This window comes from Octodon degus, unplaced genomic scaffold (assembly GCF_000260255.1).
Source record: "Octodon degus isolate 3935 unplaced genomic scaffold, OctDeg1.0 scaffold00096, whole genome shotgun sequence".
Classification (NCBI taxonomy): Eukaryota; Metazoa; Chordata; class Mammalia; order Rodentia; family Octodontidae; genus Octodon; species Octodon degus.
In genome coordinates, this window is record NW_004524672.1 from 9,159,372 (window position 1) to 9,177,836 (window position 18,465).

The window sequence follows — 18,465 nt, forward strand, 5'->3', positions numbered from 1 at the left end:
CTGCAGGGATTGCAGCTGCAGGGTTTCACCCCAGGCCTGTATGCCAGGCCTCAGCTGAGCCTGGAGGAGACAAGGTGGAGTAGGGGGAAGAGGCAGCTCTTCCACATACTCACCCTCCTGGGCTAGGACTGGATCTGGGGGTTCCCAGAATGTGGCAGAAATTCCTACTCGACAGGCGGCATGGGGGAGGTGCTGCAGAGTGGTGGGGGGCATCCCAAGGGCGTGGAAGAGGGTCTCACCCACACTGTGCCTGGGCTGGGACCAGTAGTAGGTCCCGCCAGTGCGGGGTAGCCAGAAGCTCTCCCACACACACCAGGAATTCTTTTTTTATAGAAGAATACAAAACAGTAAAAGAAAAAACACCAGCATTAGAAATGCTACCAAATTTCACTAAATGAAGTAATAGGAATACAAAAATGAAAGCTGTATTGTATGATATCTTCAAATTAGTTGTTCAGATTATAAGATATAAACATGCAAATAAACATTTTGGCTTAAAGAAAAAACAAAACAAACAATAACCAAAAAGTTGTAAGAAATTCAAAAAAAAGAAAAAGCATAAAAATTTAATCGTTAGTTGCTTTTTTCAAAAGACCAGCAGAAAACAGCAGTACAATTATCCAAAACATTCTGCACATATACATATATATATATATCTTTTTCCCTTCTTTCATTTGTTCCTTTCCTTATTTCAGTTTTTCCTTCCCATTGAACAAATTCTTTCCCTTTCACAGTATCTGTAGTACCTTTTAGATTTTAATTACTCTTTGAGGTTCTCACACTAGTGAGATAATATAATGTTTGCACATGTGGGTCTGATTTATTTCACTTACCAATATAGTCTCTAGCTGCATCCATTTATCCACAAAAGACTCAAATTTATCTTTTTTAATAGCCGAATAATATTCCATTGTGTAAAAATACCATATCTTTTTATCCATTCCTCAGCTGATGGGCATGTAGGTTGTTTAAGCTTCCCTAGAACATGATGGGCCTGGCAAGCCACCATCCTGCCCCACCCCCTCCCTGGGAAGCCCACACACATGGAAGCTGCCACCTGCCACCAGTATCTTTGGCTCCTACTGGTCCTTGGAAAAGCCTGTCTTAGGGTCACTGAGCAAAAGTTTGGCTATGCTAGATTGTAGAGTTGACACATTAATGAGGAGTTGGAGCCCCTTGAGAATACACACAATTGTGCTTGTTAATTGTTGCAAGAAAGAATAGGAATGCTGAAAAAATTCATTTAGACAACCACCTCAAAGAAAAAAGTTATAGCAAGTTAACTGAGGCTCCACATCACTGGCACAGAGGACTCCAAACAAGGAAAAAGCTACCACGGTTCAACCCTACTATCATGGCACAATTTAAAACAAGAACTCAAATTTAAACCTAGGATCTTACATTGTGGGAGCTTATAAATAATCTGACTCAACATCATCAGAATTAGAACCCCTTCGCAATATCCTTGAGCTTTGAGCATCAGCTCTGTGTGAATTACCATGGTGACAAGAGAATCATTACTGGAGACATAGGCTATCTCGTTATTACATCAGTAACTCTGATTACTAGAGGATTCTTTTTAAAATGTTGAAAATTAAAGTCATGCCAGGCACAGTGGCATATGCCTATCATCCCAGCACTCAGGAGGCTGAGGCAGGAGGGTCGTTTCAAGTTTGAGACCAGCCTGGGCTACAAAGTGAACTCAAGGCCTATCTGAACTACATAGAGAGAACCTGTCTCAAAAAACAGAGAGAGAGAGAGAGAGAGAGAGAGAGAGAGAGAGAGAGAGAGAGAGAACAATAGAGACAGAGACAGAGAAACACAAAGAGACAGAGACAGAGAAAGAGAAGTAATTAATACAGAAAGAAAACTGGGAGAGAAAAATTAAGGAATTCTTATGGTCAAGGTAATGGGGGAAATTCTAGGTTTAGAATCAGAATGGAGGAGAGCAGTGAAAGATACAATATCTTACATGGAGAAAAGCTTAAGAAGTCTTACTATACATTAAAAATATATTTACTTCCCTAGATTGTCTTTCCAGAGATACCAGTAAAGTTTAATTTAATGCAATTACTTTTGTTTGCCAGACTGTGCTCCTTACAGTGCAATTCTCTGCCAGTGTTAGACCACAAGAGACCCAATTTTGGGTTGAGTTATATTAATTTCAAATCTACTTCCTCATTAATCCCATCCAAGTTTTAAGGGAACAGATACAGGGATGAAGACATGGAACCAGTTATGGACCTGGAATACAGAATGGAGATTTGACTATAAAGTGTTACGAATAAAGTTATTAAATTAGAGTCTGTGATCAGAGAGAAGCTAACCAATTTAAAGGTGGGTTTTTTTTGAGGAGAAGAGGTGTACCAAAAATCAAACTTAGGACTTTGTGATTGCCAGGCGGCACTGTGCCACTGAGCTATCTCCCCAGCCCAGGACTAACCAACTGGATGATGAACCACCTGAGCAAATTAAAAGTCCTAAAAAAACACCAGCATGCTCAGTAATTTCAAGTTGAATCAGGTGTAGAAAGCAGCAAGCCATGGAGATGGGACTCATGAAGGTCATTAGAGTATGTATCTGTCGCAGGCCTTAACTGCAAGCAGGAGGCACTGCTGCCGCTGTGGAATTAAACAGGGGGAAGTTCATCAAAAGATACTGGGCACCTTATAGAATTTTAAGAGGGCTGGAGAAACAGCTCTAGGCTAAAATTTAAGAAATGACACTTAAGCTCTAGGACTATCGTGGTTAAAAAAAAAAAAAATCTATAATCAACTGAGTAAAGAGACAACCCACAAAATGAAAGTAAGTATTTTCTTCATCCAGCAAGAGGTTAATATTTAGAATGTAGAAGGAACTTTAAAACCTCAACAATAAGAAAACCCAATACTATTATGGACTACACAATACTATTATGGACTACTGAACTCTTTTAGATTATTTTGCTGAGTTAACACACCTATAATATTCAAATAACGGAACTTAACAAAAAAAAGGGTATACAGATGAATGTCCATTTCATATCTGTGGTTGGTATAGACATATAGTTAAATTCTCTTAATGAATAGAGTGATTTGTTCTAATGGTGTTTGTAGATGGGATGTCATGTCCACATCTTGTACAGTAATTAACCACTGGGAGGAATGTATGCAATGTGTTAATTATTGAAACTGTCCTACCAATTTGATTTGAAACTGTCTCATTGCTATTTATCAATAAAATTATGGAAAAAAATAAAAATAAAACTGAAATGAAAGTAGAAAAAAAACAATAAGAAAATACATAAGCCATTCTAAAAATGGGTGTATAATCTGAGTAGACATTTCTCCAAAGAAGATGTGCAAATGGCCAAAGAGCATGCTTTTTAAAGTTTATCTTCCCTTCCTAGACTACCCAGAGGTCACTACATCAACAATTTCTTGTGTGTCCTTCTAGCTATTTCCCTTGCTAAAACATTGTTATGTATATATGAGACCTTTCAGATCATAGATGGAAGCACACTGCACAAAAATAGCAAAAAGAGCCTGGCCCACCACACTGCTGCTACCTAGCACTGAGTGTATGCACTCTACAACGGGCCAGGTGCTCCTGCAGCTGCATCCACTGCTACCATCCAGGCTCCACAAGCCAGACCTGCAGCCTGGTACCTCCAGCTAGTAGGGTATACCACAGAAACTTCACTGCTACCTTCCTCACATGGATGGAGTCCACACTATGCTTGTATCCTCATATTATTTATGACTAAGCCAAAGTCCATGTTTGTGGCCTTCTATGGGTGGAACTCAGGTCACTTTCTTGTGCACTGGTTGCCAAGCACTTTTCAGGCTTCTACCTGGAACGGATGAGTCTCTGTGTTAGTTTTCTTTGGTTAAAAAATGAAGGGCTCTATACATTTATATGCACAAGATGGTTAAGGCAATAATCCTAAGAATCTGCAGCAGGTTTTTGAAACTAGCAGTTAATTGGTAGGATTCTCACCCTGACTAACTATATATGCTGATACCTGTGAACTAAGCTACTGCACTGAAGATAGCAATGTGTAATACTAGGGTCATGCTTGGAATGCCTGTCATTCTGGTCTTCTAAATACATACTGCTTGTCATATCATACCAATTACTGTCATACTGTCTCTCAAGTAAATGTTTGTTTTTAAAAAGGGTAATAAATGAAAATAAAAGACAAGAAAAAAAATGTCATAGGACTGTTCTGCTGCGATGCTGTATATGGTTAGATTTCTAAATTTCTGTGTAAAAATATATAATTGTTTATTCCTTTTTTCAAATATTTTTTTAAATTTTTTTCTTCATATTCTGTAGGGACTTAAAGTTTAACATATCAATACTTGATAGAAAATACCTGTTCCATATTATGTCTAAGGTGTTTGATATTCAGGCAGATAGTGAAGCTAAGCTCAACTGCCTATGTTGTAGGGTATACTAAGGGTTAACAACTTAAGTCTGCAGACCAAAAATTAGAGAAAAAGAAGGTCTGCAAGGACAGCCAACATTTTGGCCTTAGCCTTTCAAGGTCAGTGAGGACTCAGGACATAGGAGAACCTGTACTATAACATCATATAACTCAGTTGTATCCCAAATTTTCTGATCAAGGAGATTATGGGGCCACAGAGGAAAGTGATCAATGATGTAGAGTGTGCCTAAGGAGAGTCACATGCAGAGAAAATATTCTCACAGTCTTTCACAGAGAGCAAATTGGTCAAGCAATGGTCGTGACTCATCCACATGGCTGACACTCACAAAGGATCTACAAAGTGCAGTACAGGGTTTCAGGGTAAATCCTGAGGGGATTTGCCTGACCTTGTCAGAAGCAAAGTTACATTTCTTATTATATAGGTCTTACTTTATCTTGGTCTTTTTTTTCATAATTTTATTGAGAAACAAATAGCAATGAGACAGTTTCAAACCAAATTGGTAGGACAGTTTCTTTATCTTGGTCTTAACGATCCAGCAGAAAAGTATAAAAATGAGGTATAAAAAGAAAAGCCATATTAACATGCTGAGCTGTAAAAGGCTCAAGTCAACAACTTCTGACAGGGGCTGGAGAGATGGCTCAGTGGTCTGAAGCACCTACTTGGAACAGGCTTAGCAAAGCATCAGGGACCGCGGTTCGATCCCCCAGCACCACATGCCAGCCAGCCCCACCCCCTGGTGGGCTGAGCTGGCCACACACACACACACCACACTCTCTCTCTCTCTCTCTCTCTCTCTCTCTCTCTCTCAAATAAATAAATAAATAAATAAATTAAAAAAAAAAAAAAAACTTCTGACATTGCCAGTCCTATGGAAAACCCACTACTATTATGGACTACTGGACTATATTGGAATATTTTGCTGAATTCATGTACCTACAATATTAAATGACAATGGAATACTCATCTCTGACAAAACTAAACAATAAAAGGGGATACAAATGAAGGACCATTTTGTATCTGTATATTCAAAATAGTTAGGATAGATATACAGTTACTTGCTCTTAATTCAATGAGAAGAAAGATTTGTACTAATAGTATTTGTGGACAGGATATCATGTCTGCCTCTCTTGTACTATGAATAACCACTAAGAAGACAACAATATGCAATGTATTAATTATTGAAACTGTCTCTACTAATTGGTTTTGAAACTGTTTCACTGCTACTTGTTTCTCAATAAAATTACTTTTTTAAAAAATGAAGGGCTCTCTTCATTGCCCCTGGACTCCTTCAGTAAGTCAGGCCAGCAGGGACACACCAAAAACAATGGCCTCTGGGGAATGCTGGAGACCCTCTATGCCAGCTAACTCATTCCACATATTAAGACACTGCACCCAGCAGGAGGAAATCACCTCTCAAAGATCACACAGCCAGCCAGTGATAAACCAGGACCAGAGGCAATGTCTGCCACTGTCCCAATCTAACGCAAGTGTGTAACACCAACAGCTACTAAGTGATTTGATAACCAGAGTCTGAAAATTAGCCAAGACCAAAACCTACTATATGCTCTTCCACTTACCTGCTCACTTACCCTCTTTAGCACTTTAACTTAGGGAGTTTCAAAAATACTGATTGTCCCAACACTGAGTATAAGAAACTGGATCAAGGGAAATAGGAGAAGTAAAGAAGCTGACTGTAAACTCCCCACCCTCAGTTCCTCTGGTTCCTCACCACATAGGCCTCTCTATCCAGCTGCCTGAGTGTGCTCTTACTGGGCAGCTGGCTTCCCCCCAAGTAGAAGATCAAGGTGAGTAAAGCAAGATGCACAGTACATCTGCGACTCAGCCTCCTAATCACACACAGCCCTTCTGCTGTCTGCTGCTGGCCACACAGAACAACCCTGACAAGACGTAGGAAGTGACTATACCAGGCAACAATGACAGGGACAGGGATCAGCATTGGCTACCTTGAAGCCTGCCTACTGACTTGGGTTTTCCCAAAGCAGGAAAGAGACTGGAAAGCCCACAAGGTTAATGTCTACTACTGATCCGAGGCACAAAGCCTGCCTTCCCTAAGTTGTTATTGCTTCAATAAAAGAAAGAGCCAATTACATGTAAGCCAAGCTTTTTCAGCTCCAAATGAATGTGTGAAATTACATGTTTTCAGTGTCACAATTCTATGTGGACTTGGCCTTGGAGATGACAGTTAGCACACACAAACCTAGAACTCAATAGAAAAATAAATGTTTCCATTTTGAGTGTGCTCCTAGGGGTTCTTTTTCCCCTGGCAACAATGACTCCAGTAATTGGGGGTGGGAAGGAATACAGGACTTTCTTAGGGGTTCTGTGTCCTCAGAATCAAGCTCAGTTAGAGTCCATTCTTTTCTTTTTATTTAAATGTATTTATTTGTGTGTGTGTGTGTGTGTGTGTGTGTGTGTGTGTGTGTGGCCAGCTCAGCCCACCAGGGGGCGGGGCCGGCCGGCATGTGGTGCTGAGGGATTGAACCACAGTCCTGTGCTTTGCTAAGCTTGTTCTAAATAGGTGCTTTAGACCACTGAGCCATCTCACCAGCCCGAGAGTCCATTCTTTTCATAACCGACTTTCCCATACCTGGTTGCAAATTAAAGAGAGCAAAGGTGTCTGCACAACTGGCCAGGCCCATGGCACAGAAGCAAAACCTTATTCTCTTTCTCCCAATTCCTTTCTTCAGAGGCATGAAAATGCCCAGCCCTATCTTCTTCAAGACCTGACCAGTTAGCTGAACTTCTTTGGTTCTGTTTTGTTCTCTGCAGGCCAAAATACCTACCCCACCACTTTCTTTTTGTTTCCTTTATTCAAGAATGAGATTGCCTCTATACATTGCCAGAAAATAAAATAAATGTGGGGGGAAGCCCAAGCTTCTTATCTATAATCTTCTTCAGAACAACCAAAGTCATTCTCACAATTCTGAGCCAAGTGTGTAGGAGAGAGTGGAGTCAGTTTTAAGTACTGTGGATCCGGGGTCCCTGGTGAACTGGACTCCATGACATTCCTAGCCTACGCGAAGCAAAAAACCAAAACATCTCTTTAACTTTCCCAGCAAACTAATGTGCATGTGACAAGGGCTGTAATCAATAAGTAACTTGATAAAGTGGATAAAAATTGACTAAGGAAGGGAGTGTAACATCCTATTAAGCAAATTCAACCCAGACCACTTTCAATCAGCCATATCAAACTGCACAACTCAGAGACCAAAGTCTCTATGGGAGAAGCTGGATCAATATTTTAAGCCCAAACTCCTTAGCTTTGTACTAACAACAAACCAGCAGGGGGAAAAAAATGATGTCCTCTAAATTCAAAGACAGAAAAAAGGATGGGGAATGTAGGGGAGGGACAAGAAATATGTAGGTTATAAGTTACATGTAACTCCCAAGGAAAAAATCCGTCTTTCCTGAACTAGACAAATGCTAAAATCCACGGGCCCGGCTACAAACGATCTTTCATGAATACTGAAAGAGGACAAGGAAATATTTGGGTCACAAATTTATCTGATTGAAAGTCAGGAACTAAGTGAAGCCTGCAAAAGTTTGATTTCTTTTTTATTAATATTGGGAGAGGAAAGAAAATACTCTGAGATGCCGGGCACAGAGGAAAGGGATGCAATAATGCAGACTGCAATTTTTTTTTCAAATTGTATGAATACCATCACATAAATATTTTCATTCGCATGGAAAGTGTGATTCTGTGTGAAAGAGTTCTCATGAATAAGTACAAGGCGCTCAGAGCACATCGCCATTGGAATTCCAGAAACATTTCTGCCACCCTACCTGAGCACCAGCTTCTTCTTACCTTTCCACAATAGCCAATCAAGAAAGCAATTCTCAAAATTATAGTTTGCTGAGAGAGGATATCAAAGGGCTGAGTTTTGCAGGACTTTGATTGGATTCTAACTTATGGGGACCATCAAATATCTACTCATATAAGGTCCAAGCAAAGAAAGGAAAAGGAAAAAACAATGTTGGGATGATAGGCATGATAAATTGTCTCATATCCATTTCTCTGCCACCCAGCCAACACTCAAAAAGAAATTACCTAATCAAAACTACTCGTAATCATTCCAGCTATAACTCTATTTATTGTGAATTTACTGAGGACCTACTACATGTTGAGCAATGTAGTGTATGAAGGGGGGAAATGATTGTGCTAGGTTCCTCTCTCAAGTTATGCCAAACTATCCAGAGAGACTGAGTGAAGGACAGACAGTTGTTGACCCACTAAGTCCCCTTGGAATTGGGGGTGGAGGGTCAGCCCCAGTGGAATGTTGCCACTCACACTTTAGGTGTTTGCAAATATGGCTGAGAAGAAATAGCAGTAATATTCTACTGGAATAGTGTCAAGTCCTAGCCACGCCAAAAGATTTTTAGTGAGGTATTTAGTTCATCAGAAGCACATTTACAAAGGTGAGAAAATAATCCATGATAATTTGGTGCAAATTTAAGAAGACTGCTAGGAAAATATCTCAGTCCAAGTAGGCATTAAGTTAATGTCAACTACTTTACTGCTTTCTCTAAAGAAATTCTTTGGTAGGGGCTCAAGACTGATACAGCCCAATCATGACCCCTATCCCCACACACATGTCTGGAACAAAGGAACCTGGACACAATATGAAAGAGAAACTCTCCAGCCTGCTCTGGCCCTGTCAGCTTACCTGCTCACTGATGCAGGACTGAGTGAAAAAAGAATTGCTTCAGAGAGGGAAGAAATTGGATCCAACCCTGAGAAAGATGATTGAGGTATTTCAGAAATTGAAAAGGTAATGTGAATAGGCAGTTTCCAAAGCCATTCCTCCTCCTTTGTAACTGAACTAGATGGCCTGCTGATCCTTGGGGGAGGGAAGGGCCTCTGAAAGCCTCCCTCCTTCACCCAAACTCCTTGAACTCTCAAGGGAAAAAAACTAGGTGAGGCAATTTGGAGGATATAAGAACAATTAAGACATGATTCTGTCCCTCAGAGAGCCTTGTAAGTACTTCAGGGAGACCAGGCAGATTAAAAGTTGCATGTCTTATACACCAGTCCTTATAGTAGTACCATTCACATTAGCCAAAAGGTGGAAGCAGCAGCCCAAACATCTATCAATACATGCACAGATAAACAAAATGCAGCAAACACATACAATGGAATATTTTTCAGCCTAAAAAAAATGAGATTCCAATATGTTATAATACAGAGGAGCCTTGAGGAAGTTGTGTTAAGTTACATAAGGTGGACACTATATGAGTCCAGCTACACGCAAGATCTAGAAGAGGCAAACACTGAATTAATAAAGGGTACCAAGTTTCTGTTTGGGATGAGAGAAAAAGTTCAGAAATGGATGGTGGTAATGGGTGTTCATTATCATAAATATATTTAAGATCACTATACACTTAACATGGTTATAATTCTAAAAATCCTAAAACTCATATGAAAATTCAAATATTCATATGGACCTGAGTAGTCAAAGCAATATTGAGTAAAAAGAACAAAACCAGAGGCACCATGCTTCCTGACTTAAAATTATATTACAAATGAATGATATTCAAAATAGCATGGTACAGGCATGAAAACAGCCATATAAAGCAATACAACAAAATAGAGAACCCAGAAATAAAACTACACACTTCTACTCCACTGACCCTTGACAAAGTTTCCAAGAACACACAATAAGAGAAGGATCATCTCATGGATAACAGATGAGGGGAGCACTCTACGCCCATATGCAGAAGGAAGTTGGACCCAGGCTCACTCTAGTTACTAAATCAACACAAAATGGATGAAATCTTTAAATGTAGGACCCGAAACTGTAAACGGAATGCTTCTGAGATTGGTCTGGGCAATGATTTTTTTGTCTGTGGTCCCAAAAGCATTAAAAGCAAAAACAAAAACAGACAAATGGAGTTACACAATACTAAAAAGCTTCTGCACAGCACATGATAGAATTAGCAAAGTGAAGAGATGACTTTTATAATATAAAAAAACTTTTAATCACACAACTAATAGGGCATTAGTACCCACAATATAGAAGGATTATAACTCAGTAACAGAAAAGCAAATAACACAATTTTAAAATGGGAAGTATGAAAAGATATTTCTCAACAGAACACATAGAAATAGCCAACAAGCATAAGAATAAAGCTCAGCATCATTCACCATTAGAGAAATGAAAATCATTAGATATCACACACACTAACAGAAACATCCAACCCAATGATATTATGGGCCTCTGTACTCTTTTAGAATATTTTGCTGAGTTTACACACCTATAATATTCAACAACAGAACTTAAAAAAAATTGGGGTATAACTATGAATGTCCATTTTGTATCTGTGTATTCAAAGTGGTTGGGATAGATATATAGTTGCATTCTCTTAATGAATAGAATGATTTTTTCTAATGGTGTTTGTAAGTAGGATCACAAGTCTGCATCTTGTACAGCAATCAACCACTGAGAAGAATGTATGCAGTGTATTATTTGTTGAAACTGTACTTTCAATTTGATTTGAAACTGTCTCATTGCTATATGTTTATCAATAAAATTTTGAAAAGAAAAAAAAATTAAAAAAATAAAAATAAAAAAAAATAACAGAAACATCCTCAAAGTTAAAAGATCACAAATTTTGTCAGTAATGCAGAGAAAAAGGAAATGCCATATACTTTTAGTGGGGATTGATACAGCTTTTGTGGAAAACAGTATGGAAATTACTCCCAGTACAAAAAAATCAAACCACAATATGATCCACCAATCCCCCTTCTAGGTATATGTTGAAAGAAAAGGAAGTTTGTATGTCAAAGAGACATCTGTAACCCCGTGTTCACTGCAGCACCATTCATAATAGCCAAGATGGTTAAGTGTCTACTGACAGACGAATGGGTAAAGACAATGTGGTGTGCATATATCCAGTGGAATACATACCACTTGGTCTTTAAAAGGAAGAAAGTCCTACAGGTTTATCCACTTAGGATTATGCTAAATGAAGTCAGCTAGGCAAGGACAAACACTTCATAATCTCACCTATATAGAGAACTTACAAAAGCTGAATTCATAGAAGCAGAGAGTAGAAGGGCAGTCATTATGAGGGACACACCTAAGGAGATGTCGAGCAAAGGTTACAAAGTTTCAGTTAGACAGGATAAATGAATTCTGGAGATCTCCTGAGCAACATTGTGAGTTCAGTATATTATACATGATAATATAATATATACTTGTTTTTTGGTTTAGATCTAAAATGACCCCCAAAGTTTCATGGCTTGGAAGGTGATCGGCTCCTGGAGGTGTTAGACTCACCAGCGGATTCATTCGAACGTGCTGTCCGAAGGGTGTGCACTTGACCCTGGCTCCTCTCGGCACTCTCTGCTTCCTGGCTCCTGCACGCTGAGCACCCCTTAGTCTACCATGTCCTCGACCACCCTGTTTCTGCCCTGGAGCCTGCAGACCATGGACTGAAACTGTGAATCAAAATCAACTCCTCCTTTTTAGCTTGTCTCTGGTATTTTGGCCCAGTGAAGAGAAAGTAACTAAGACAACTTGCAAATTGCTAAGAAAGTAGATTATATTCTCACCACTAGCAAATAAATAGTATATGAGGTGACGGATATGTTAATCAGCTTGATTCTTCCTTTAATCAATTCAAGTTGTGTGAATCTATCAAAACAGCACATTGCATACCTCAGGAATATGCAGTTTAGTCAATTACGTCTTAATACATCTGGAGATCTGTGGAAAAATTAGTAAATTTTATATTTTGCATATTTTAGCACAATTTTTTTAAGTTGTATGTCAATTACAGCATCTGCTCTGGTCACTTCTCCATTTAAGGGGACCGGTCCTGCCACAAACACTTTATACTACATGCTATTTCCCCCAACCCCTTGCTGTAGAACATGGACCCTGAGTACCTAAACAAATGAGCCAATTTATAAGTTTTCCAGGCATAAATGGTGTGGCTCACATAGAACAGCTCATCTGCTGCTTGCTCAAAAGTTTTAATAGAAATGTGAAGAGATGGTGACAGGAAGCTCAGGCTGAAAAGTTGCAACACAGAGAATAGACACATAATGGACTGTGTGTCAGCTGAAGCCGGGACGGCACCAAAAGGATTAAAGAGAAGGCAGGAAAAAAAAATAGCCAATATGTGTTTATCTGTCAAGATCTTGACAGGAAAAGGACTGCCCAGACAGATTGAGGAACTTGAAGAAGGATGGATAGAAAAGATGGTCTTGAAAGCTGGCACAGGGTTTTGGGAAATCACTAAAGGATGATGTGATACCTGAGAGTTTGTAACAGCAGGAACTGTTACTACCCACGTGCCCACGGGACCAGGAAGAGGGCCTCATCACAACGCTGAGAGGGAAGCTGAGTGGAGAAGGCTGATTTGGGCCAAAGGGCGCAGCTGGCCCACGGCAACCCAACAGGAAGAGATCTGGGGGGAAATGTTCTCAACCTCCCCCCCTTCTGTCTGTGCCCTTGTCTTCTACGCTGCCTCTATCAGTCAAACCAAACCTGTGCTGGTAGACAACCCATTCAAGAACGGAGTGCAAGTGTCCTTACTGAAGTACTTGTGCAAGAAGATATGGAAACAGCATGTGTCGCACTGCCACTGGCACTGGTGAGCTGGGATGGATAACGGTTGGGGAACTCTATGCATCTCAAGTGGCCAAGGCCACCACCAGACTTTTGTTATAGGTTCTTTCTTCATCAATTAGTAGGACTTGTTTTAACCAGTTGGGCTCAGATTTGGCAAGACTATTCATTTTTTATCCTTAATTAGCACAATCACCTCAAAACACTCTTCCTAGGTGGTGTTTCTTTTTTCCTTTTTTGTTTGTTTATTGATTTCTGTTCCTTCTCTGATAACAACTTATTGGATTTAGTCTTGGTGTGTATTTATTTGTCTGGCAAGTTAATGCAGTTGGTTTCCATGTCTTAGCTTCCAGTGATCTTTGTTTCACATGATTCAGCCTCGCAGGGACAGAGCAGGATAGGTGAAGGTGAAATATGGATTTAGAGAGGTGAGTAAAGCTCTTCAGAGTGGACACTGGGGAAAGCAGGCCAGCAGAGATCATCCAGAGGAGCAGATGGCAGTGGAGCCAAGCCTCAAATGGCAGAGCATAGAGCCAAGCTTACAAACTCGTGTTCCCCAGAGACATCTTTAGAGCTTTGTTTCACTTTTTCAGTCCCATGTTATGAAGAGCTTGGGGCCAGGGAGATGGCTCAGTAGAATAAGCACTTGTCTGGCAAGCGCAAGGGCTGAGTTCAATCCCTAGTTCCATCAAAAAAAAAAAAAAAATATGAAGAGCTCACTCTGACTCTGCCTGGATTCCCATGCAATTGTCCTCGTACATACCCAGGTACCTATAATGTCACACACTGAATGCCTCTCTTGACTACTCTGTCCAGATATTCTCTTCCTCGTCACTGATCTTTCTCCAGCTCCCCTGGAGAACCAATGGACCACTACTGGAGGGGACCAAATGCCTTTTTTGGGCTGTTAGGCCATGTATAATTTAAGATTCCCCTTCTCACTGAACTCATCAAAGGAGAAGGAGAAGGCCCTCCTCCGCTCCTTTTCACTCTGTCCCTTCACTTCCCAAAGGTCTCTACACCAGGCTTAGAAGGTATTCGAAAAGTTCCTTATTGAAAAATTAGTACAAGTTACAAAAGGGGATTGTAACACAAAGGAAGGCCAGCTAAAGTTCTTAATAACTAAATCTTTCCCCAATATCATCCAAAATCAAACCTATTGTGGTTTTTCTCTTTTCCTCAGCATCATCTTGGGAGCCAAACACAAGAGTAAAAGAGTCTTCTTATCTTTTAATGGCTGGACCATGGTTACTATAATACATATTTCTAGAAAGGACAGGATTAAAATTTGTTTTTCTTCTGTCAGGGGATTGAAATGGTTATAACATTATATACTCTTATGAGTATAACTCATTATACTCATAAGAAGGCCCACCTAAAAGAAATGTAGCCCTTGCAACAAAAAGCCAAAATCAGCCCCAAGTTTCAAGCAAAGAGGGATCACTGTGGGCAAAAGGCATCCAAGCCAAAGGCTCTAATAAATATGCCATGTTAAATCACCCATCATCATGCTGGCCTGCAGAAGAAATCACTAACACAGTATGACTGACTCAAGCACAGAAGGCAAGGAGGAGTTAATTTAAATAGACCCATGAACTATTTAATGTGCAATTGAAAATTCTACAACCAAAACATGTGGAAAGCAGCTCTGTGAGCAATATTTAACAGTTTGGATCAAAGAGATGCTGCTGTCTGCCTCTTTCCCAGGGGAGAAGAAAGTAAAAGCATGAAAGATATCCTGTGTGTGCCTTTGATACTTTGTATTTGGGTGTGTGAAGGGTGTGTGTATAACAGTGTACGTATAAAAGTGTGCAGAAGATAATATATATGAAAGTTCATGTATGTGTGTGTGTGTTTCAAACACTGTATGTGCATATATGCAGTGCATACATCTGCACAGTTGGCACATGTGAGTGTAAAAGAGAACAATTCAAAGCAGACAGCCTTGTGAGATGACACATGCAAACAATACTGGAGAATAAGGAAGAGTGACAAAAAGAGACCTTTGACAATAGGGGAACCTGCTTTTTAGAAGACCTTTTGTCCTTTCTCCCCATTGCGAGCAGTGACTTCACTGCACAGCCAAGATGATCTCCACTAACACTGGCCATGGGGTGGGTTTAACATGCACAAAATAAGCAGTCATGGGGGGAGGCAGCTGCTCTTCTAAATTCTGCCTCCTGCATTGCCTATTGCAGTGTCCCAAGTTCCCTGCAGAAAAATTTCAATTCTGTCCATAGACAATCTCCTCAATCATCTGAACACTTACTAAGTCACAAGGGCTCAGCCCCACTGCCAATTTCTGCCTCAGCAAATCTGGCATGGGGCCTGAGACTTCATTTCTAGACCTTCCCGGGTGGTACTATTTGTCCAGGGACCACATATTGAGAAGCCCTGGCTAATCCATAGATACCAGTGGCTTCTTTGACTCGTAGGGGGCAGGCACTAAAGGGACAGGACACCAGAGCTGTACATTTCAACAGTAGAAACTGAGAAAAGCAGACTGGCACTGGGTATGCTGCACAGTGCCAACTACGTCATCAAGTTCTGGGGAGGAGAAAGAACATGATGGGGAATCAGGAGGGAACACCCCATACTATGGCACAAGGGCTGTGGGTTTTCTCTTGTTTATGTTTACTGCTCATGTCCAAAGCTGTCTCTCCTGAACATTGCAAACGAGAGCTCCACTTATGACTTCCAGACATCTGTTTTCCCTTTGCATGTTTCTCATTCTGATTCCTCTTCCCACACCCCCTCTTGTCTTTCTCCATCACAATGCAGCTACCCAGACACAGAATTCTGACAAGCTCCAGGAAAATCCAAAGGGTTCACTTGGCTTAAACTACAATTGAAAAGCCTCCTGGCTGATTCACCCATGTGGAAACAGAGCTCATGTTCCTCAGAGTTGGAGACAAGAGACCACCTCTTCTCCCAAACAATGTCTCTGTGCAAGACTGCTGCAGGACTACAATTAGAAAGAACGCTTTAGATTTTAAAAGTGATTTCTAAGTAGTCTGTAGTGTATTCTTTTCTTTTCCAGAGAGAATGGCTTCCAAAGGTCCAGTTAGCTACTTTTTGTATAGTAAGAATTTTTTTATCAGAAGTATTCTATGTGTCAGACCAGGAACAAGGGAAAACCTTAAAGGTTCAGGAGTAATTGGCCGGCTGGTGAAAGATCGTCATCACAGCCCAATACCTATACAGAGAAGGCAGCATGTTTGCTCTAAAGTGCCCAACACAAAAGATTGTGACCCCACAAAGTGATGGGACATCCTGCAACAGGAATGACCACCTAAGCTTACACTTGCTTCAATCAGAATCTCATTGGACCCAATCTTGTTTGGGGAAGCTCTTTAGAGAAAACATTATAGACCCAATATTCTCCAGGCCCTAGTCCCAACCCTCTTACAGAGCTCCTCTGTGACCAATGGTCACTTGTCCCTGATGAATTTCTTACAAGGACTTCCCTTAGCAGCCTTTCCCATCCACCAAGTTAGATTGAGCAGAACCAGTGCACCTCCTACATACACACACACACACACACACACACACACACACACACACACCACTATCTTTCCCATCCTGGCCTCAGTCATCATGAGATGTGTTCCCATAACAAAAATCACTGTTCTGCATATTTCCTGGCATTTACAGCAACACCTTGTCAGGTTTCCCCAAACCCATAAAAACTGTGTCATGAATGTCCCTTTTTACAGCCCAGTGTAGAGAAACTCAGCCATTTGCTTTTACATTTCAACCGTTTTCACTTATCTTCCACTTTGTTTTATGGGAGTGGATTAGGCCTGGATTTCCTAGGGTGCCTGGGTTTTAGTCTACTGCCAACAAGTTTTTCCATCTCTGACCACATGTAGAGGCTGATAACAGAGCTCAGACATGCATCCTGCATAAAGAATGGTCTTGTCAGTGAACTCTAACCTCCTTGGTGTTGCCCATTATGAAGCACATCTCTTACTCTCTAGGGGATAAGCTTACAGAAACATCCTATTCAGGAATGAAGAAGCTGAATGTTACCATTCAGCAAATTATGCTTTATATCAAGGATCCCTTGATACACAGGACAGTTCACCTATGATGATTCTTAGCTTGTAAGTGAACAAAATAGCTTTGGGACAAGCATGGCTATATCTTGACACGCAACCATAGCATCCTTGACTGATAGTGTGCAGCACCCAAATCTTCCACCTGAGTGCTGCATGGCATGCTGTGAGTACAGACAAAGTCCAGAGAGAGCTTAGAACAAAATTCTTAAAGTGTACTACTTGGACCAGCAGCAGCAGCAGCAGCATCTGAGAATACATTGGAAATGCAAATTCTCAGCCACACCCAAGTCCTATTAGACACAAGTCACAATAATAAGATGTCTAAATGGTTCAGCAGGACATCGGCATTAGACAGTGCTGGCTTAGTCTTCAGCATGAGGTGACACCTGGGAGCCTAAGCATCATAACAGGAAGGGACCAGACTGGGTCAGAAAAGTCCTCGATTACAGTCCTCATTCTGTTCCCAGTTGGCAATCCAGGTCAGTCACTTTTTCTCTTCGGTAAAGAAGTAAAGACCCCTGGCTTTGACACTTGACTGTACAAATACAATCATTTGGACATTTGTAATTTCTATATTCAATTATTTATACTCTCTACATTTGGGTCCCTTCACCAGAGATTCTACTTTCACCAATATGAGTTGTGTCCTGGACATCAGGATTCTTAATCCAGATGATTAAGAATGTGCAGCCAATGTTGAAAATCATTGTGCTAGATGACCTATAAATCTTACTAGTTCTACAATCCAATTATTAAGCCAAGTCTGTGGTTCTAGACAAATGTCAGAGGTTAGAAAAATGTAAAAACCTACAGCTATGACAACATCTAGAGCATGATTTATTTTATTACATCACTGATTTAAGTCAGGTAGTAGTAGTAATAATAATTATAATTAAAAGCTTTGCTAAGTTAGGTTCCAGCTAATTGATGCCTCATTGTAATATATTTCGTTTAATAGAGTTCATATTTTATACAGGAAAATTCACAACATGGATTCTTTCTCATCAGAATTTCCACTCTTCCTTCCACCACAGCAACTATCAAAGAAGAGTAGCCATGGCCCTCCACTATCCTATGGCCATGGGCATCAATAAGAGCCACAAGGTGACTAAGAATGTGAGCAAACCAAGGCACAGCCACTGTCACAGATGTCTCACCAAAAACACCAAGTTCCTGTGGGACATGATCCGGGAGGTGTGCGGCTTCACCCTCTATGAGCAGCGTGCCATGGAGCTGCTCAAGGTCTCCAAGGACAAGCACACCATCAAGTGCATCAAGGAAAGGGTGGGGACACACATCCGCACCAAGAGGAAGTGTGAGGAGCTGAGCAACATGCTGGCCGCCATGAGGAAGGCAGCTGCCAAGGACTGAGCACCTCTG

The 18,465-nt window shown here is 40.6% G+C and overlaps 1 pseudogene; it reads left to right on the forward strand.

Annotated features, from left to right (window-relative positions):
• Nucleotides 1-18,141: 18,141 nt before the first annotated feature.
• The window catches only part of LOC101562747, an 18,720-nt pseudogene continuing 18,396 nt past the window's right edge, over nt 18,142-18,465 (forward strand).